We start from the raw sequence: 21521 nt of genomic DNA on the forward strand, positions 1-21521 counted from the left end.
TATCAGACCCCAATTAAGTGCCCTCTTATTGCCAACATAACAAGCCACCATCACCGCTGCTGTTATTGTATTTCAGCCTGCATTGGCCGGTTTTGTTTGGGTAAATCTGCGTTTCCTTAAGAAAAAACAGAAATTTAAGAAAGAGGCAGAATAAACTCCAACTCCAGTTTGCAGAAGTTTATTTTGGGATTGATTAAATTCCTTTTCGCGCCAAAAGCATCTCATCAGTTTCCCATCTACCTCACGATGGAGGGGGATTTCCCTCCCTCCTGGAGCGCTCGTATCTCCGACATCTAGGTAGGAAATTCAGGGCCGAGGAAATTTCTCAAATTGAAAAACCCAAACATCTGTCTCATTGCTGCCAAAATGTGATGAGGCTTAGCGCCGCTTTAACTTGACAAATAGAGTTGAAACGGGGGGGTAGTTCAAAGATGAACGCCTTCACCGCCTGCGCCTCCTTCTGTCCCCGCATGTACAGAATCTTTCACTTTCTTCCTCTTTTTTCCCTCCTCGCTCCCTCTGTCCTGTCTGCTACAGCTGAGGGAACCAGAGTGGGAAGAGGCCCTACTTTAGTGTGTGTGTGTGTGTGTGTGTGTGTGTATGAGTGTTTGTGCATGTATGTACAGGAGGTGTGTGTCAGTATGGGGTAAGAAACAGGGCGGTGGCGGTGGAGGCGTGTGTGTCGGCCCAATTAAAGGGCGAGCAAAGCCACTCACGAGGAGATTAAACGTAAAACGGTAAATTAGCGCTCAAAAAGGGGGCGTGGCAAACGTGCACGTACGCACAGGCCATGAAATCTCTTCTGACACCTGCAGGGGGGAAACGCCAGAGTGAAAGGAGGATGGGGGGGGGGCACTTTTGTGTTTCTGAAACAGGGCTCTGCAGTATGGTTTTGATGAGACGAGGCTCTGGACAGGCCGCCTTAAAATTCCAGAACACCGTTTGGGAAGCTGCTGAGCTCCACGGGCTCCCACTGCATGAGGAGCTGCAGGATCTGTTTTATTTTGTTAATTTACCCACTTTGTTGTCCCCAGTCTCTGCCAGACACGTAGAATTTAGGAGCCAAAGGGCCCACTTTGGGATTGTGTGAATTCCAGTTTTCCACTGTAATGTCAGTGTGTCGGATTCAAATCACTCATTCGCTGTCCTGGATATAGATATTTTTGAAGTTGTCCCCTTTTTACCGAAAAGCTTTGATGTTTTCCTCAGATTTTTATGTCACATTAAGAAACCAGGAGCAGAAACAACAAAGAAGAAACCGTTTGCACATTTTTCAGCGAATTTCAGAGCCGGAAACAATCCCAATTATCCGTAATAAATTCCATAATTTCACTTTAATCACCCAAAGAGCTGATTTGCATTCCTCAGAGTAAGCTTTTGTTCTGTCATAGATCACAGAACACATCAATAATGGTGGTTTAAAAGCAGCGGCGCATCATTCCTGCCCTCTCTTTAAGTGAAAACCCCAGGATTGGCGAGGCTGCTCCTTCTCTTGTATCTGTCAGCGCGTCTTCCTGCCCGGCTCCTCTTTCTTCTGCTGCCATGTGTTTGTGTCTGTGCGTCTCATGTGCTGAGAGGGAGCGCTGTGACTCCGGGCCGGCGGCTCCCTCTGTCTCTCTGTCTGTTCGCCAGCCTGTCTGCTGTCTGTCTCCTGCTCTTGTTTGACTGCTATCAGACAAGCGTGTTGTTCAGGAGAGTGTGTGTACATGTCATCTGTCAGCGTCTCCGACTTCTAACGCAACAATCTCAGCCTGGCGCGCGCACACACACACACACACCCGCCGAACTTAATCTCCGATCGTATAGTTCCTGCCCCCCCCCCAGGACCGAGCGTATGCACCTATAAAAGAACTTCACAGGTATCGATGCCTGCACACGCACACGTGCACGCGTGTCTTTCTGTTTGCGGGTGGAAGAAAATAGATCTCAGCTCTGTCATAGCTGGGCCTGCAGGCAGAAGAGGTCTTAACAGATGTTTCTCTCACTACCGCGTGCACACACACACACACACACACACACACAGGTCTCTCTCTCTCGGACCCACAGTGGAATACAGATTCAGGCTCCTCTCCAGATAGGGATCAGCCTCGCCGCGGCTGCAGAAATGCTATCTTCACTGGGCGGCTGAATTGATAATCCCCCCCCCTCCGCATTTTCTTACAACAGCCCAGTTTGTAAAAAGGTAATCATTTACTGTTGCTACTATCTCTCCTGGGCCATACATCTTTGTGTCTTCACAGGACAAAGTTCTCCCGCTGCTACTGATGCAGTTTTTCCGTGTTTATTCCTCCTGTCGGGGGGGGGGGGGGGGGGGGGGGCTCCTTCTGCTTTATTCAAACGCTCGCGACCGACTCACCTGCGACCTTTTGCTCTCACCTTCCTGTCTTCGTCCCGTGTCGGGAGCATGTGCACGTTCCGTGCGTCCGTCCGTATGTGCGGCAGAGCGAAGGCTGAAAGTGACAGTGAATGAAGCACTAATCCCTTTGGGCACGTTGCAGAATCCAATACCAAGTACGGAAATCTCATCATTTCAATTATCATATTTATCATATTTATTCATTTTCTCCCAGCCTGGCTTAATGCCGCCCCCCCCCCTTTCTTCTCATTCCTCTCCCACTGCTACTTCCTCCGTACATTAATCTATTTTCTCCCTCTGTCGCTCTCTCCACTGGCGGCACGTGGACCTGTCAGTCACGGTGATTGACAGAACTCAAGTGGCCTACGGAAAAGCAGCTCGTCCCCCCCCCCCCTCTCTTTTTTGGTCAGACGTTGCGCTGGCGATACCGAGGTCTTATCAGGAAACCCAATTTATTGCTGTTTTTCTGGGGGGGGTGCCACTCAGGCTGACTGACAGCTCTCGCGCGTCCTCGTTGCAGTGTAGGGATTTCCTTTAAGTTGCCCCCCCCCTCCCTCGTATATATCGTCAGAGATTATTCCGCTTTGCACAAACACGCCTCCGAACCATTTTGTTTTGATCTGACCTCGCTGCTGATGGTGATTGACACGCGGCGCTCCCCAGGCCAGCTCGCCGCGCCGGGTCGAGCGCAGCTTTGTTTTTAGGTAATTGTTTTATCCTCCGAGGAGCCGCCGAAGGTAAAAGAAGGAAGCTGTTGTGTTCACGTGCCAGAGCGCGCGGAATTAATTCCACACGCCTCCGAAATGTCGTCTTTTCCGTCGATTTGCATTTGGGGCCGCGCTCACGTGTGCGCGCCCGTGTGACAAGTATGACCTCCTCATCCCCGGGCTTATCGTGGCGGTGTTCCACATTATTGATAGCAAGCAGAGATATCGACAGGCCGAGCGCCGGCGGCTCGCGGCGGCGCCGCCAGGCGGGATGGGACTTTGATATGACATATTGTGCATCTCAGCACAGGCCATAAATAATTCTGACACGTTTTTGTATGCATGGGAAAGTCCTTGATTCAGCCTCCCATAAAAATAAACTTCTATTATGGAAGGTATTTGTCAAGTGGGCGCGTGATGGATGGTCCGGCGTTTACCCCGTGGCAGGACGATGGGTTATGGATGCCCGCCGCCCCTTGCCGGGGGAGGAGTCACACCAAGCAACGCTGACACCAGAGTAATTACTGCCCTTCTCACCACGGCGACGGAGGGATGTAGGGAAGGGATGAGGGCAGGGAGGTGGGGGGAACACATGTACCTGCACCACACAGGTGGGAGCAATAAATGGAGGAATTAGAATATTGGATGGCTGATTCTGATGAACGATGAGCTCATCCATTTACCTGCTCCCACAGAGTTACACTTAGTGCTCAACCTCGGCTTTCATTCACACGCCTTTTAATAAATTAATTCATATTTGCCTCCGACTGCATCACTAAAACGAAAGAGCTATTTTGTCTTCTCTGTGTCACCGGGATGACACATTTAATTATGGACCGATAAACTGTCATTTATAGTCTGTAAAGTTAGCTAAACTACTGATATTTGTCAGGCAAAATGTTTAAAAAAATCAATAAAATGAACTGCTTAACGATATAATTACACAAAGATCATAGTGCAACATGTAATTATCTTGATATCAATCATCTTAACCAAACCAACCAACACTGACTTTCTGAGCTGCACGACTGTGCTGCTGCTTCAGTTGTTAGCATGAAGCGTGAAGCACAACCTGGAATAAACACAACCGGGAAAACACACAACCGGGAATAAACACAACCTGGAATAAACACAACCGGGAATAAACACAACCGGGAATAAACACAACCTGGAATAAACACAACCTGGAATAAACACAACGGGAATAAACACAACCGGGAATAAACACAACCTGGAGAGCTAAAGAGAAGCATTTCAAATGGCCTTCCATCCATCCCTCATCCATCCATCCCTCATCCATCCATCCCTCATCCATCCATCCATCCATCCATCCCTCATCCATCCATCCATCCATCCATCCTCATCCATCCATCCATCCATCCCTCATCCATCCATCCATCCATCCATCCATCCCCCATCCATCCACCCTCCATCCCACCCACCCACTCATCCATCCATCCATCCATCCACCCATCCATCCATCCATCCATCCCTCATCCATCATCCATCCATCCATCCATCCACCCACTCATCCATCCACCCACCCCCCCCCATCCATCCACCATCCATCCATCCCTCATCCATCCATCATCCATCCTCATCCATCCATCCATCCCTCATCCATCCATCCATCCATCGCTCCCTCATCCATCCATCCACCCATCCATCCATCCCTCATCCATCCATCCATCCACCCCTCATCCATCCATCCATCCATCCCTCTCCATCCATCCATCCATCCGTCATCCATCCATCCACCCATCCATCCATCCATCCCTCATCCATCCATCCATCCACCCTCCATCCACCCATCCTCCATCCATCCATCCATCCACCCACTCATCCATCCACTCACCCATCCATCCATCCCTCATCCATCCATCCATCCATCCCTCATCCATCCATCCATCCACCCAGCATCCCATCCACTCATCCATCCACCCACTCATCCATCCACCCATCCATCCATCCCTCATTCATCCCCCCCCACCCCTCATCCATCCATCCACCCACTCATCCATCCACCCACCCACTCATCCATCCATCCATCCATCCCTCATCCACCCATCCATCCATCCTCCATCCATCCATTAACCCATCCATCCATCATCCATCCATCCATCCACCCATCCATCCATCCATCCATCCACCCATCCATCCATCCATCCATCCACCATCCAGCCAGCCAGCACCACCCCCCAACCAGCCAGCCACCCACGAGCACCACTCACCCAGCCATCCAGCATCCAGCCAGCCATCCAGCCATCCCGCAGCCACCTAGCCATCCACCCAGCCATCCAGCCAGCCACCCACAGCCACCACCCACCCACTCACCCATCCAGCCAGCCAGCCATCCCTCATCCATCATCCATCCATCCATCCACCCATCCATCCCTCATCCATCCATCCATCCATCCACCCATCCATCCCTCATCCATCATCCATCCATCCATCCCTCATCCACCCATCCATCCATCCATCCATCCATTAACCCATCCATCCCTCATCCACCCATCATCTTCAGCATGATATGAGCCACTAGCTTCTTTCCGGAGCATCACAGTACTTCGAGCATGTGTTGACCTGCAGGACTACATACACAGATGCATTTTACATTATAACTTTAAAAATAAATTGCTAATGTTGGCCGTGGCAACAGTAATGAGAACAAATTACCACCTTCATATACAGTAGAATTTAAAAACAATAATAATTATCACATCTCTCTTTGCCTGTATTATTAAATTACAACATTTTTTATCTTCACAATAACAAATACGACAGTAAATATAGTAGGAAGAAGTATTTAATCGGAGCTTTTACATAAAATAATGTTTTGATTCCACTGTGTGTATTCCTTTATTATTATTACACATATAGTAGACACAGTATAGAACTTGTATTATCTTGCAAGTTGCTCTGAAGAACTTGTGTTACAAAATCAGAAGGCAACAACTTCTAATTAACCTTGTTGGTCAGACAAAAGTTCAGTTGTTATATCGTAGAAACGGTTGTAAAACTTGGTCCCATGGCAGCGCAGTAAAAGTGTTTTTGTGCATGTCTTTATGAATATTCACAGGCGTGTGTGTGTGTGTGTGTGTGTGTGTGTGTGTGTGTGTGTGTGTGTGTGTGTGTGTGTGTGTGTGTGATTGAGCTGTGGCTCTTGTGCCGCCGGAGCAGGAGGAGGGTGGTGGGAGTTGGGTTGGTAAAGGTGAGGGAGGGGTGCTCTTCTCACTACCTCCAGGACTCCTCCATTGCGTGGGTGGGGTGGGTGGTCAGGGCGGGGGCCACGCTGCCAGCCTGCCAGTCGGGGAGTGGGCGTGACACCTGTTTACCGCTGCCCACCCCTTCATCCGTACAGCTGCTTTGCTACCTCTGCCTTAACCTTCCCTTCCATCATTGTTGCCTTCCTCCTCCTCCTCCTCCTCCTCCTCCTCCTCTTCAGCGTGCAGGAGAAACTCATCACAGCAGGCTGGGGAGCAGCAAGTCGGACCGGTCCAGATGTTAGTACATGTGAGGGGGGATGGGGGGGGGTGGGTTGTCAGGACACAAACACCAGCTCAGACAATTACTGTAACATCAGCAGATTGTGTCTGTGCCACTAAGGCTGCTGTTAACTGAAATGATTGGTACAAGATGGTGTGTGAGTTGCCTGGCACAAGGCACGCACACACACACACACACACGCACATGAACACGCACACACATCTGCAAAGACACAACAGAATATTGAGCGAGAATGGGATTCGAAGCAGCTGTAGATTAACATAAAAATAAAGAAGTGCTTCAGGATTGATGCGCAGTGGTTAGCATTAGCACCCATGCTAAGCCACACGGCCGACAGCCCATCACACATGTTAGCCCCTCTACCACTACCCTCTGCATGTCGACGCTGCCCTGAGGCAGACAGTAGTAGCAAACGCTTGTTTGCTCAGATCAGGGCTCCTTTAACCCTCTAACCCCCCCTCAAGGTCCAGGTAGGTGGACTGGAGCGGCTGCTGGCTGCTACAGATGAGGGGTCAGGGAGAGGAGCGGGCGGCGCTCAATAGGCTTAGAAGACCATCAGGGACTATTGATTGTGGCGGACAGTGAGGCTAGCTCTGCACTAATTGTTTCTTTACTAGCCTGTGGCAAAGACAACAGTCACAGGCAGGGACTCATGAATCTTACATCTGTTTTGCTGCGAGAGAGCCGGGAGTTAATAGCCTCTGATTACCAAGGGGATTGTCGTGCGTGTTGGTGTGTGTGCGTGTGTTTGTGACATAGTAAGTACACATGCATCGTACATTTATAAACCATATTATGAATTCTGAAGATGAGAAATTCATGAATGTTTTTTAAATAGTTTTTTTTTCTTCTTCCCCGCCGATGACATCAGAGCCTTCGTCAGTGTGTGTGTGTGTGTGTGTGTGTGTGTGTGTGTGTTGTGTCACTGACATTACAAATATGCAAATCTTCCACCTCAGCACTTGCAGGATGTGTTTACTCACTGTTAACACTCCGCCCTCCCTGATCTCTGCCCTGCCAGTGTTAGTTTTTCTGCCGTCCTGCGTTGGCGGTTTCTTCCCTCGGCGGGCGTCTTCCTCCACGCCGCCGCGTCCGTCCGTTACCCCGAATTCGCCCGCACGCTGTTTGTTTATTGCAGAGAGCAGCAGAGTTTGTTTGTGGCCGGCTGTCAGAGCGGCCCGGACCGTCGTGATGAAAGACACTTGGCCCTTCCCATCCATTTCACATTTGCTCCAATCAATTATTCAACAGGACAGCCAATTAAAAATGAGGGAGAGCGGTCAGGGCCTCCCCCCCCCGAAGGCCGCCACCAGACAACTCTTTCTGTGAATAATTGGTGCAATTAATTTAGCATTGAGCAATAAAGGAGGTCTCACTCTCCCTCTCTCTCTCTTTTCCCTACATACTGCAACACTCATTACAGACACATCGCAACAACACGCAGTTAGCATTGTAGCATTGTAGCCTTACGGATGTAGCATGGAAGCTAGCCCGCTGCTGCCATCATTTATTCATCATTACAGAACTACATAATCTAGCGAGATCGTCATCTGACGTTGATTTGCATTTATTTTTAGGTTATATTACTGCATTTATACGCTAACGAGAACAGAGCTGTGCCCCCCCCCCCCCACACACACACACACACACACACATTGCGTAACACTGGGGTCAGACTATGAATGCCATACAAAAGAAATCATTCCATTTGCTTGATTCCATACATCCCCCTCTTTTTTTCCCTTATCTGCAATTATGGTTAATTTGCTGTTGCCCTCGCTAAATGGAGCCTGCGCCATGCAAAACAATCAACGACCCCTACACACACACACACACACACACACACACACACACAGGCACAGATAAGAACGTGCGGGAAGTGAACGTCGGTGGCTAAATTCCTCGTTTTATCTCTTAAAGCACATCTGAAGCATTAAGATGGACCTGGCATCCTCCCACTGATCCCCCCCCCCCAAGGCCCGCCCCCACCTTTGACGGCCAGATTGACAGTTGAGTAATTCCGCTGTCAGCGCTGACTGACGCCTGGTAATGGGAAGACGTTTCAGGGCAGCATTACAACGCAAAATAATTTCCAATTTACTGCTCATCAAAAAGCACGGTTACAAAATAAGGAGAGCAAGTGAGAGGGAGGAGGGGTGAGGATAGCGGGGGGGGGGGCACAACAGTGGATTTATGGCTTCAATTACTGATATTTCACATTTAGTTTAAAGCGACATGTTTTTGTAATATGACAGGCTTCACTGGATTTGAAAACCTCTTCAGACCTCTCCACTCTCCCCTCTTCCTGTGTTTTTTTCCTCACCCGTCTCTCCCCCCTCCCTCCACCGTGGAGATAATGAAAGCAGGAACAAATGGCAGGGGGGGGGGGGGTGTAAGAGTGATAGCTGTGATTCCTGAGCTTCCTCAGAGAGCCCAAGCAGGGAGGAAGAGGAGGCCCAGGGCTTTGATGTGGATGGATCTGACTGGATCTCAGCCCATCACTCAGCGCACGGCTTCAGTCTCACCTGTCACAGGTGGGATTTACAACTGCTCCTGACTCGTCACTGATGGACTTAACTACCCCATGATGATCATCGGCGCCCCCTCCCCAACTCTACCTTAGTCTGAGAGACAAAAGCAGCGCTATTGCCTCCGTCTCTGACAGTGATTGGCCTGTTTTGCTCGATATTATTCCTCTATATCGTCACCAAGAATCTCAATTTGGGGTGAGGATCCATCCTCCGCGTCTCCTTCAGTGTCACTATGAAATACATCATAACGCGTCTCACCTTCCGTCTCTTTAAAAAAAAAATCCTTTTAGTATTTTAAAGTGGCGCCGGATCGATCGTCGGTATTATCTGATGTCTAATTATCTCATTTGTGATTAATTATGCAGCGCGGCTTATCCATATGTCACTAAAGCACGTGAACAGAAACGATAAATCATCTCAGAAGCTGCTCCGTCCTCCACCTGCGCCTCCTCCACCTCACCTGTATCCCCGTGCACATAAACAGGGACCAGCCGCCTCTCGCCAGGCACGTGCACGTCCATGCACGGCTGTTTATGCCGTACCCTCCCCGCCCCGCCGCCCGCCCTCCGCCCAGCTGTTAGCTGTGTCGCAGCGGAGATTGATAAGTAGACGCTAAAAGCTCTTTGTTTGAGGAGCCTCCTGGAGTGAGAGGAAAAACACCACCTGCTCGCGGAGGCACGACAGCACACGGGGCCGTGCACACGTCGCTCCGGAAGCTGGAATCAGCAGAGCAACGTTCCTCAAACAGCGCTTGACTTGTTTAGAAGCTTCGCATCTCGTTCCTGTCTGAAGCCTTCAGAGCGCGATGATGAGCGCTCGCTCACCCCCCCGCTGGTCATCTTTGGTTCTGGTTTCCCCCGCTGGTCATCTTTGGTTCTGGTTTCCCCGCGCTCGTCATCTTTGGTTCTGGTTTCCCCGCTGGTCATCTTTGGTTCTGGTTTCCCCGCTGCTCATCTTTGGTTCTGGTTTCCCCCCGTGCTTGTCATCTTTGGTTCTGGTTTCCCCCCGCTGGTCATCTTTGGTTCTGGTTTCCCCCCGCTGGTCATCTTTGGTTCTGGTTTCCCCCCGCTGGTCATCTTTGGTTCTGGTTTCCCCGCTCGTCATCTTTGGTTCTGGTTTCCCCCCGCTGGTCATCTTTGGTTCTGGTTTCCCCCCGCTGGTCATCTTTGGTTCTGGTTTCCCCGCGCTGGTCATCTTTGGTTCTGGTTTCCCCGCGCTGGTCATCTCTGGTTCTGGTTCTGATTCAACAGTAATGCAGCAAGAACGCGTGACAACGGTGAGAAACCATGGACCCAGCCGCGATGCCTTCAGTGTCCCGCGGCAGCGTCGTCGTTCTGACGCACTGTTACTGTGGGTCCTGTCAGCGCCACATGGGTCGGGCCCACGACGGGTCCAGAAAGACCAACAGGACAAAACAAGACAGCAGGTGTGAAAACCCCAAACGACAGTGAGAAGGGTTTCATGCCTGCACGTGTGACTCCCATGTGGGTTTTGTAGTTCCGGACCGTGACACTTTATCCGTCCTCCATTAGAATCCCCCGATCCGGACTTGCGGTATTCAATCATTTTGATTAAAAGCCGCGCTCTCTAACAGAAGTGTCGGGAGTGGCGCTGCGCCACGTTTGAGAATTCATATATTTTCATAAACTTTTAACAATGTCAATGAGACACGTCTTCAATCTTTGGCCACGCGACGGCGGGGCGTTCAATCTTTCTTTAGCTTTTTCGACAGAAAATTTGAATACGGGCACAATGTTATTAATGTGACAGTTCATGTGGAGGGCTTGGGGGGGGGGACTGGTGGTGGTGGGGGGGGTTATTAGTTTTGGAGACACTTGAAGCAGAGAGGGAAGCGGGTGAGGAGATGCACTCGAACGCGTCCCTACATTGCTAGCTACCAGTGGCGTTAACATTTTAATTCTGCACGCCCAATTAACAGCACTAACAAACCAGGGACTTTAATTTCTGCTGCAGCCTCCGTATTAGAGAAGCAAATGTCATTTTCCCCCGTTGTGGATCTCTTATTTATTTACCGTTCCGTTTTGCCCCGCCCCTTTCCTGATTGAATTGCCCTCAAGTCAATATCGCTCTAATTCTGATTTATTCCGTGCTAAATCCTGCGGCGGCGTGAGAACTGTCCCTATACGGTCCACGTGGAAACCACGATCATTTCGACTGAGGTTGGGGTTTATTTTGCAGTCGCCCCGCCGTGACTTTGCGAGCGCCACGTTTGGATTGATGGGACGTTAAATTTAGCCCGATGCAGGCCGGCTCCTCTGATTGCCCTTGATGCTGTAAAGAGCAGAGCTGGGCTAATATGAAATGGTTCGTCAATGCCAGATCAATGTGCACGTCTTAAATGAATGCACGCCGGCTACATGATCCACAGCGGCAGCCTGGCGAGCGCGGCGCAGCACTGTATTGAGTGTCCGCTGCCTTTGACACATCTTTGGTGTCACGGGTGGTGCCACGGAGGCGCCGGAGAAACAGGCCGGTCCCCATACATATAGCTTTTATTACCGCTCTCTGGTTACACACCATAATAACGCAGGCGTTTTATCAGCATTAACTTCACCAGAGCAGATATCCATCTGTCAATAGGCTAACTTTACCTATTGACCGTTCTCATATTTATGGGATGCACATGCACGGTGAGCGGGAGGGCAGCTACGCGCACGGTGTGTGTGTGTGTGTGTGAGCTTTTGAACCGATGGATATATAGATGTCCTATTTTAGACTTCCCTGAGTGTATTTATTCATTCTTTTGGGCTAACTTGCGAGCCCTCCCCTGCTCTGAGTCCCCCCCACACCCCCATCCCATCCCATCCCACCCCTCCGCAGCCTGTTGTCAGGAGAATGGATGGAGTCCGTCCCCCCCAGTGAAAACCTGGCCAGACACCAAGCGCTAACCCACCGGATAACAGATAGACACAGACGCCCCGTATCCCTTTTGGGGATTTGAAAAGTGGGGGGAAACTCTGTCTTTGTGCGTTGCACCCACGTCTACCTGCATATTCGTGTGTGTGTGTGTGTGTGTGTGTGTGTGTGTGTGTTCTGAGCGGTCCCTTGGTCGTTTGTAACCCTGGCACTCTCATAGCACCTGCTGCCCAACCCAGGCAGCCTAGTAATGATGCAGACTGATGATGTTAATAAGAAGAACGCCCCCCTCGGCTACGGGGCTCCGGCAGGACACACGGAACGCCCCCCCCCCCCCCCCCCTCCCCAACACACGCTCTGACATACATGTGCACAAATATCCATACATCAGAAAGTTTCAGCACAACGACCGGCGCCACGTATAAGTGTCAGGGGTCGGTTACGACGTGCCGAAAGCTTTGGTTTGGTTTGAGGTGGGAGGCGAACCTCAGGTTCACCCTTCCTCCATCGATGCCCGGGCATCCTAAAGAACTGATGGAGTTACGTCGCCAGGTAAACTTGTTTCGCAGAGAAGCTGATGGAGGGCTTGTTTTAACAGCCTCAAGGTCAGCGAGTCAAAGCCCACAGTTGTCACGGCAGCGCGCCCGTGGCCTCGGTGTTTGTGCACGTGACCGCGTACGCGTCCGTGTGTGTTACAACAGTGCGGCACCGCTGTGGCAGATTTATACCCCAATGTGCACCTTCAATAATTCAATAAGTGGGCTTCTGTCTCCTCCCCAGCTCTCGGTGTCATTATGGAACAGAGCTAAATGCCACCAGGACGAGTCCATTTCTCTGCTGGTAGAGCCGCGCACACACACACACACACACACACACTCACACACACACACACACTCACACACACACACACACACACCGGTGCTCTGCTCCGCTGCCCCACTTTCACTCGAGCTCCCACAGCTTAGGAGGCTCTGTCCTGTTGCAAATGTTGCTAATAGCGCGCTACACTTGTTTTAGCTGCGAGCCTTTCCTTCCATCCCGACTTCTCCGACCATTTTCGATGCACCGAACCGCGACGAGCGTCGGAATTAGTCATTTCCTTTCTGTTTTTTTCCTCCCCTGCTCTTTTTATGGTCTGTCAGTGCCTCCTCCCTGCGGTGCGAGGCTGTTTTAACCCCCCTGACCTGCCTCCCAGCCCTGCTTAGCCGCGTTCTGGACATCCGTGACTCCGATATTACGGAGCTCCTTCAGTCTCCCCCATCGATCCACCCCCCCCACCCATCCCCACCCCCCCATCCGTTGCTATGCGCTTCAACCTCTTCCTGACCCATCCTCTCCTGCCTCATAGTCCTGTCGTGTAATGTGCCCCTATGCCGTGCCCTCCCTCTGGATGCGCGCAGTGTTTGCGTGCACGCACGTACGTGCACGCTCCCCGCTGACCTGAGTGATGAGCGGTGACCCTCTGGCTGGCGCCTGGCGTCCTCCTCACTCCTATTGATTAGATCTGAGGTTTCATACAGTAGCTACCTCACGTGACTGTCATTTACTGTCTCTCTTCTGTCTCCAACCTGTCTTGCACCCGCACGCGCGCACGCGCACACCAGCGCATTCGTTGAGCCCCTTTCCTAGCGCGCACGTGTGGCGAGAAATGAGCTCTTCATCTGCGATAATGAACACGGAGGAGGTCAGAGGGCCGGATTCCATATTGCACGTGTGAACGTACACAGCGGTGCAGGGGGATGAGTTTAATTGAGAGACAACAGATGCGGCGTGCTAACTGCCTGCCTCGTTTAGCTTCTCGTCAGAATGAGTCAGCAGCAGAGTGAAGTGTGAGGGGAGGATCAGAGGGAGAACCAGGATGCAGCTGTCGACGCTAATGCGCCGCTCCGCGTTTGATTTGATTTGATTTGATTTGAGTGCGATTCGCCCGTTCCTCGGTTCCTCCACATGCCGGGTCTTCCCCAACCCTCACACACTTTCACGGTAAACAATGGTCTTGGAAGCACTTGACCCGTGGCGCGCCTGTGTGTGTGTGCGTGCGCGTCTTCCACTCAGTCTTTGCCACAGTAATGCTCAGGTTAAGTGTAGTTGCAGGCTATTATACATCATTAGGGTAAGTAAGGCTCGGGCGGCGCAGCAAGAGAAATGGACTCTTTCAGACGCTTCATTCCTCACCGGCCAGGGTTGAAATAGGACCTGACATCACGCGTACACACTTACGTACACGCCCGGGCTCATATACAAGCCCAAAGTGCCGCACGGAGAAAGCAGCCAGGCACTTATCCAGTCAGTCAGTCACAAATCACTCTGTCAATCAGATGGTTTATGGAGCCTAACGTCTCCTGATTGCTGCTAGCCAGTCAATCTTGCCTTCCACTTTGGAAATTAAAGCATTCTTAATGGCTGGATGTGAGGGTTTTATTATGTTTTCACATTTTATGACACATGTTAACACTAGTCTGGCTGAGTATGGTGTGCTCTATTGTATATCACATCAGTCGGCTGTAGAGGTGCCTTATATTCTAATTAGAGAATTACCATCCACTGTGACGGATGGGTTCCGTTCTGTCCGCCTGAGGGGTGTGGTGTTGATTGCAATGTTTGACTTAAGACTCAATTTTCCCTTAAATAAAGATTTTCCTATCTTATTTCCTACCTTCTAAAGTGTGACGTGCTTGTGTGCAGCCATGGCGGGTTGGTTCTGGCTGCCACAAAATCCCCGTTTTTCAGAGAACAGGAAAATGCCAGGGATATTTAATGTTCCGTACGTTATGAGACGTAAATATTTACCTTTGAAGGTGGTGGACGGCTTTGCAAGATTATCCGGGAGATTACCTGAGCTAATCCACTGATGCTGAAGTGTTGAAGTGGAGCGTTTTAGCTCGGGTAGGACGGAGACACCGGTGTTTGTTCCAGCTCTGTTAAAGCCGGTGGTGTTCCCAGCCTGGAGGAAGGATCCTCTGCCGGCTTTAAAGAGGGCGGCAACTTAGAGGTGATAGATGAAAAGGAGAGGAGGGAAAAGACTAATTGTTCTCATTACTGCACATATAAAAATCAATAGCTCTCAAAGCCAGGTGGGGGTCTGGAAGGCCACTGTGGTTATTCCATAGGAGTGGATCCGGTCCGGATTGGGAGCAGCAGAGCCGATCACATTTGAATGCTAATTCCGATAAAGAACAGTTAGATTAATAGATGTGGCCGCCCGACGCCGGCCCCTCCCCCCCGCCAACCGGTGGGGGTGTTTGAGATTGAAGTTTTAAATGCAATTAAATGAGAAAACACAGCGGAGGAAAAAAAAAACGGGGGGATATATTTTCCCAATTTTTTCAAATTAAGGCAGGAAATTTCATTACAAGGGCAGCATATTTTACACAGGCAATTACAAGGTTAATGCATCTTCAGCGGCGCCTCGTGACGCTCTCGTACGTTCATCTGGGGGTTTACTTGCATTTTATCTTACACCAATGTTCAGAAGTTACACCAACACAGCAAACACACACACACACACAGAGTTCTGCCTCTGTGAGGACACTGGTCAACATATAGACTCTTCCTCTAACCTCATTGCTGCCCCCCCCCCTCGTCCTGTTTATCACAGTCACCGAAAACCTCTGGATGGCTGCGTGGTCCCTCAGTTAATCCGTCTGAGGCGTCAGAAGCGTCATGGAGATTACCCATTTAACGGGGCCCACTGATGATCACTTCTATATATGAATTATGGAACCGCACTGAAGCCTCCTCGGTCCTTGGACCGCATGCTAAATCAATTTGGGCTGTTTAATCGCCACACAGAGCGCAGGGGAACGTGCACCCACCTCTGGGGGCCCTGATGCTACACATCTCTGATGGTTTTATTGATCACCTGCCAATGCCGACAGGCCGCCAATCACCCTACAGTGAGTTTGATCTGCGCCACGCCGGCGCCACTATCCCCCCCTGGACTTTTCGCTCGCCACCACGTGGCCTGTCTCACAGCGTCGGCGCCGCCGCACCATTTGATAGAGATTCGTCAGTGAAGCAAATTGTCAGCCGGGGAGGGCGGCAAGAAGGCAAGCTGGGAAGGAGGCGGCGAGCAGAGGAGGCAGCGTGAAAGATAAAGCCAGAGCGAGATGGAGATGATGATGGAGAGAAAGAGAGAGGGAGGGAGAGGTGGCGCCGGTTTATGTAACATCTCCAGGATGGTGGTTGGCACATATCAGTGGGCTGAGCCATCAATCACTCCATCTGTGTAAAATCAGGAGCTGACTCCAATATTGCTAAATATTTATACTGTCACATCCACGCGGGCGTGCAGATGAAAAGAGCCGTTCATTAAGGCCTTCTCAGGCCTGTCAGCCTGGAGATGGAGATTAGAGAAGCAACCTCCCACCGCGTCTGCGTCTCCTCAGCCAGCTCCTCACGCCTATATATAGAGCCATCAGGACGATAAATATCTGCAGCACCTCTCGGTGAGGTAAACACTCGGCAAAGGTTGGGGGGGGGGGGGGGGGGGGGGCGGTCTCAGCTAAACAGAGCTGTGTGTCTACAAGTGTGTTGTGTGGAAGTTTGGAGCAATATCAGGATGGTGTTGGACGGGATCTCCTTGGATTTGATTTGACTCTAGTTCCTCCTTTTCCACCCTGATTTGGATTCAGCCTGCTCTTCATCCACGTTTATTTTAAAATGATGTCCTGATTGTCATGGCGGCGTGACGGACCTCCGATCCGCGCTCAGGTCAGGCCTTGGCTACGAAAAGACCGGAGTGACATCGTCGTCACGGGGAAATTAGGAGACCAGGGGCTTCAGTTTGATTGGAAAAAGGAAAAAAAAGCTTTTATTCACAAATTCACATCCATAATTAATCATTAATTCACAGGAAGGGGGAACAAACAGTGGGAGGAGGATGGAGGGATGGATGGAGGAGGGGAGAGGCTGTAATTATCTGCAGAAGTTTGACATCCTGAGTAAATCCACAGAGCCGTCTGACATGGCTAATTAAGGAAGCAATCAAAGGTCCACCTCCAGAGATTGGGAGGGAGACAAGCGGGAGAAGGACGGACACGGGCGAGAGGGATGAGAGAGGGCCTAATGGGGAGGATGATGGAAGGATGGGAAAGAGGGCGGGACGTGGCTGATATTGATGTGTGATGTGTCAGCCCTCGCCCTGTGACTGGCTCCTCCTCCTCCCTCCTCCTCGCCGAGGTCTCCTCCTGACCTGCGAGCGATTTCCGGCGTTTGGGAAAGCTCGCCGCGCTCCTGCGAGAGAGGAGTTATAAAAGGAATGCGTTAGTCAGAGGCGCTTCTTTGGGGCGCGTCGTCGGTGATGTAACCCGTAGTCATCAGGTGCGTCCCGCAGCGGACGCCCCCGGAGGTGAAGCACGTGGTGCAGCCGCCCACGCCTCGGTGTGCAGGTGGCCCACGCTGGTCCGCCTGCTCCGTGAGAGAGAGGCGAACCTTGATCTCACCACCGCCAGCCGATAATTCAGGCGCTGGGTTCGAGGGGCGCTGGGGATGATGCAACGATCCCGCCCAGACCCACCTTGATGTGGTCATCGTTCCGTGTGCTTCCCAGTCGAGTCCCTCACATTCCCATTTATCTACAGCTTCCTTAGGAAAACAGTTGTTCATCTGTCTCCCCGGGCTCAGGACGCACTGAGTCCCTGTCTGTGGGACGTGACTGGACACAGGGGTCCCCCTAAATGGCCCGATGCCTTGGCTACGCTGCATTCCTGCGTGCTGAGAACATGTGACGCAATGTTGTCCTGCGCTCGCCTGCATCACTGCGGAGTCCAGCTGAAACCCAGCGGCGCTCTGCTCCCCGATTAGTCTGCTACTCTGAGTCCTACGTGGATATTTGAAGTCACCTTTCAGGCCTCTTCCAGCCGCAGGAGAGAGAGCAGCCTCGGAGCGGGAGGTCTCGCTTTCTCTTCTCCCATCTCATTATTGGTTTAATAATTGGCGGTCACATGACCGACATTTACAGATTTTCCTGTCGGGCCCTCAGACGATTCTCTGGCAAGCTCGATAAACTCTAAAAGCCGTCCAAGTGTCACGCGAGGACAAGGGAGGAGTCAGAGCGTCCACGTGCTGCCGACTATTGAATTATAATCAGGAATGTGCTTCCAAACAGAGTAATGAATGTTTGACCCTCTAGAGCCACCGTACTGGAGCTGCAGCCCAGCAGGCCCTGTCCGGCGCCGCCCTCGTTCTTTTGCCGTTTATTCGTCCTTGGGGTGTGTCGGGTGTCTCCGTCTCCGTCCCTGCCGCGTCCACCCGCTGTCAGTCTGCCCAGCGTATAATTGGCTGGGCTGTGGTCAGCCGGCCCCTCCTCCCTGGCGTTTCCATTCATGGCGTTTGCTGACCTGCTATCTGTGTCACACACACGTGCGCCTTCACCAGAGGCCTCACGGGGGGGGGGGGGGGTTAAGAACTTGCCTTCATGGGTGATTATACTGTTTTTGGTATGCTACGAAATTCAAAGCAGCGTTGCCGGCTGCTCCCTCTGACCCACATCCTGTCCCACACTAGCAACATGCTGCTCCGCCTCACACCGGTTCACCCCCCTCCCCTCCCCCATCATTTGAAGGGGTGGGGGGGTACAGACAGTAGATACACACAGACACGCGGGCAGGTGACCTGGATACGCTCAGACGACACACTTTGTTTGGTGTCACCTTCAGAAGCGAGCACCGCGCATCGTTGGCGTGCGCTCTCCTCGCGCTCCCCCCTCAGGCGAGTGGAACCCAACGTGTTCCGCTGCTTTCCTGAGCGTTGATTGGGATCTTTCAAGGCTCCCTCGCTGGGATTGATTTATCGAGCAGGTTGGGGTTTGTTTTTTTTTTGAAACGTTGCACTCCGACTCAGGGTAATTGATATTTCACGTGTTTCTCAGCGGTGTGTTTCATTTGGAGGTATTTCCATTCACGAGAGGACCGGGACGATCACGTGAGCGTGCTCGCCGTGCAGAAGTCAGCTGCCCCTCGCGGCGAGCCGACCCGTGTTCCGGCCAGTATAATTGATCGTATGTGCGCCGGTGTCTCAGTGTTAAGGTTAATTTCTCTAACTGCTGGTAAGTGCTGTCTGACCGCTCCCCTGGTGGCCTCTCTGAGCTGAAGTGATGCCACTTAGAGGCCCCGCGTCCCCGTTACCAGCGAGCCCATTGATCCGCTGATCAATAAGTGCATCTGTGCTATACATTGAGCGGGCGGGGCCAATGCTACACCCCAACTGCTGTAGGAACGCAGCGACACCAGCGAGGTGGTTTCATCCGGAAATCAAATCACGCCGCGTCCTCCTCCTGGCGTTTTATTCCTTTCAGGGAGCCTCCATCTTGTTTCACATAACAGTCAATAAAGCAGCCTGTCCCTCTTCGTCTCATCCTCCTGTTAAAGGAACCGCTGAACCAGAACACTCAAAACACATATTAAACAGGCATCAGCCTCTCGCCGGGACCAAATCACGCTGTTCAAATGTTGTTCTTCCACCGGGAGCGCAGGACAACTGAAGAGATGGGCTCTGCAACATTAACTTGATTCACTGCTGCGGCGACTGAGTGACACTCCATAAACCTCAGCGGGCCTCTGTCGGGCCCCGCCAGCAGCACCCCACGGCTAATGTGAGGCACGCCAGCAGCCCCGCCACCCCCACAACTGCGCGCACACTATGACGCATATAAGCAAACACACGGAGGGAGCGGCGTGCGCGCCCAACACATACAGCAGCACGTGTGACGCGCCAGTAAAGCATGACCGTAATGTTCCGCCCACACGTGCTGACATATACATGAGGAACACACACTTGCATTAGCGCACATTTGGCTGGTAATGGCTGAGTTTCACCAGCCAGCCTGTAAACTGAAGAGTTCACCCACTAATGGCACTTTGTCTGGAGCACGCGTGCACGCGGGCTTCATGATAATGCAGCAGAGAAACGGCGCAGCAGTGAGTAATCGTCCTCCCCAGCCGACCTCTCCGCTCGCAGCGCTCCGCTCCGGCGTAGGCAGTTAGCATGGGGCCTGCAGCTCTGTGTAAATAGGTAACCTCTGCTGCTTCCTCTGGCTGCCTTCAACAGCGCGGCTCCCTCCGCTCGCTAACTGCTGTTCTTGTCACTTGAGATGCGAACCGAGTAGTCCGGGTTGATATTTACTCCACAATCTGAATTCTTTGTGTCCTGGCTGATAAAGTTGTTGTTTTGTTTTTTTTAAAATTTCAAGACAAAGTAGTAAATCTTAAGTGGAGATGCAAATGTGGTTGCTACAATATGCAAAATACTGCTGATTTCCTCCTAATTGAAGCCCCATTAAGCCATAAAGTGTAGATTTAAATTTAAAAAATCACCTTGTTTGCCACAATTGGACTATTTACATGTAATTTAGCACTCCTAACTCTGATTGATGTATTTTTAATCTATATCATGTGCGATAAACAGCTTAAAAGGACCCTTAAACAAGCTCCCTGGGACTTGTGCAGCTCCTGCACCAGGAGACCTTCGCCTTCAGAAGCCCCAGATCGCCCTGTTCTCTGGAATAACTAATGAAAAGTGTTCCAGAGACTCCAGGTGTAAAACATCCGATGAGAATATAACAGCTTCATTCATTCTTTCCTTGCCTTCCTGATTAGCAGATAACATTTGTCGTGATCTAACCTAGAAAACATGTTTCTACCAGTACCGGTACTCTAAATAAAATACCTGCAAATCATCGACATAGCGGCCGAGTCCACAGCATGTTTACCGCCTCCTTTTGTGATTATTTTCCTGTTTAATCAGAACAAAACTGGATTTCTGATTGTACATTAACTCCTTGGAGAGCCTTGCCTCATGACACATGACGCAGATGCCCTAGCTAGCATGTAGCTAGCATGTAGCTAGCATTTCCAGGTATGTGTCTGTAGCTCTGCATTCACTTCATGCAGTCGCAAACTGAGCAGGAGTGTTTCCCAACGCACATCAGCCCGCGGGAGCTGCGTGGGTCCTGACAGAAGTGCGACGTACGCCTGACACACAAGCAGAACTTGGCCTGAAAGCGCTGAGGTTAATAATCGCCTGTACCTGCTCGCTGCACCCTCTGACCCAGTTGTTCTCCTCCAGTGCGGTTTCAGACGCTGAGGCCAGCACACAGACGTCCCTGAGAGGTCAGGATGATCGCTGATTGATGAGTTAGTTCCTGTGGCTTCTGGGAGACCTGCGGCGTCCTGTGACCACCCTCAGGAAGAACCCTCGCACCTCCGCAGAGGCTTTAAAAGATTTGCGTGAAAAGCGATTTCCTGGAAGCACCCGGAATTTCAGAGGCACGGGTCGTCCTGCGGGGGCTGTAGAATCCGAAGCATCCGCGTCGCAGGTGAATCTCTAGGAATGAGGGCCGCTGCAGCCGTCTTGTGATGCGTTCGGGTTCCCGGTGTTTGTGCAGCGCGTGCTCAGAGTCACCCTTCGCTGTCTGCACTTGAACCAGGCGCCGCTGCAACAATGGCATTTCTGACACTGTTCCTATCACCTTGGAAACACCATGGCAACCTGCGAGCTGAGAGGGCAGAGTGTGGCTCAATTAGCAGCAGAGGGATCTGGCTG

General features: G+C 51.4%; 1 protein-coding gene across 2 annotated transcripts in view; it reads left to right on the plus strand.

Moving 5' to 3' along the window:
• znf407 (zinc finger protein 407) overlaps positions 1–21521 on the plus strand; it is a 104842-nt gene that overhangs the window by 81509 nt on the left and 1812 nt on the right. The window contains exon 10 of one of the 2 annotated variants that reach the window (XR_008952314.1): positions 21045–21294. The exons of the other annotated variant lie outside the window; for it this stretch is intronic. The gene's annotated coding sequence lies outside the window, so the exon portion shown is untranslated. The remainder of the gene's footprint in view (positions 1–21044; positions 21295–21521) is intronic. 2 annotated transcript variants of the gene reach the window in all.

Source organism: Takifugu flavidus, chromosome 10, assembly GCF_003711565.1.
Source record: "Takifugu flavidus isolate HTHZ2018 chromosome 10, ASM371156v2, whole genome shotgun sequence".
NCBI classification, from domain to species: Eukaryota; Metazoa; Chordata; class Actinopteri; order Tetraodontiformes; family Tetraodontidae; genus Takifugu; species Takifugu flavidus.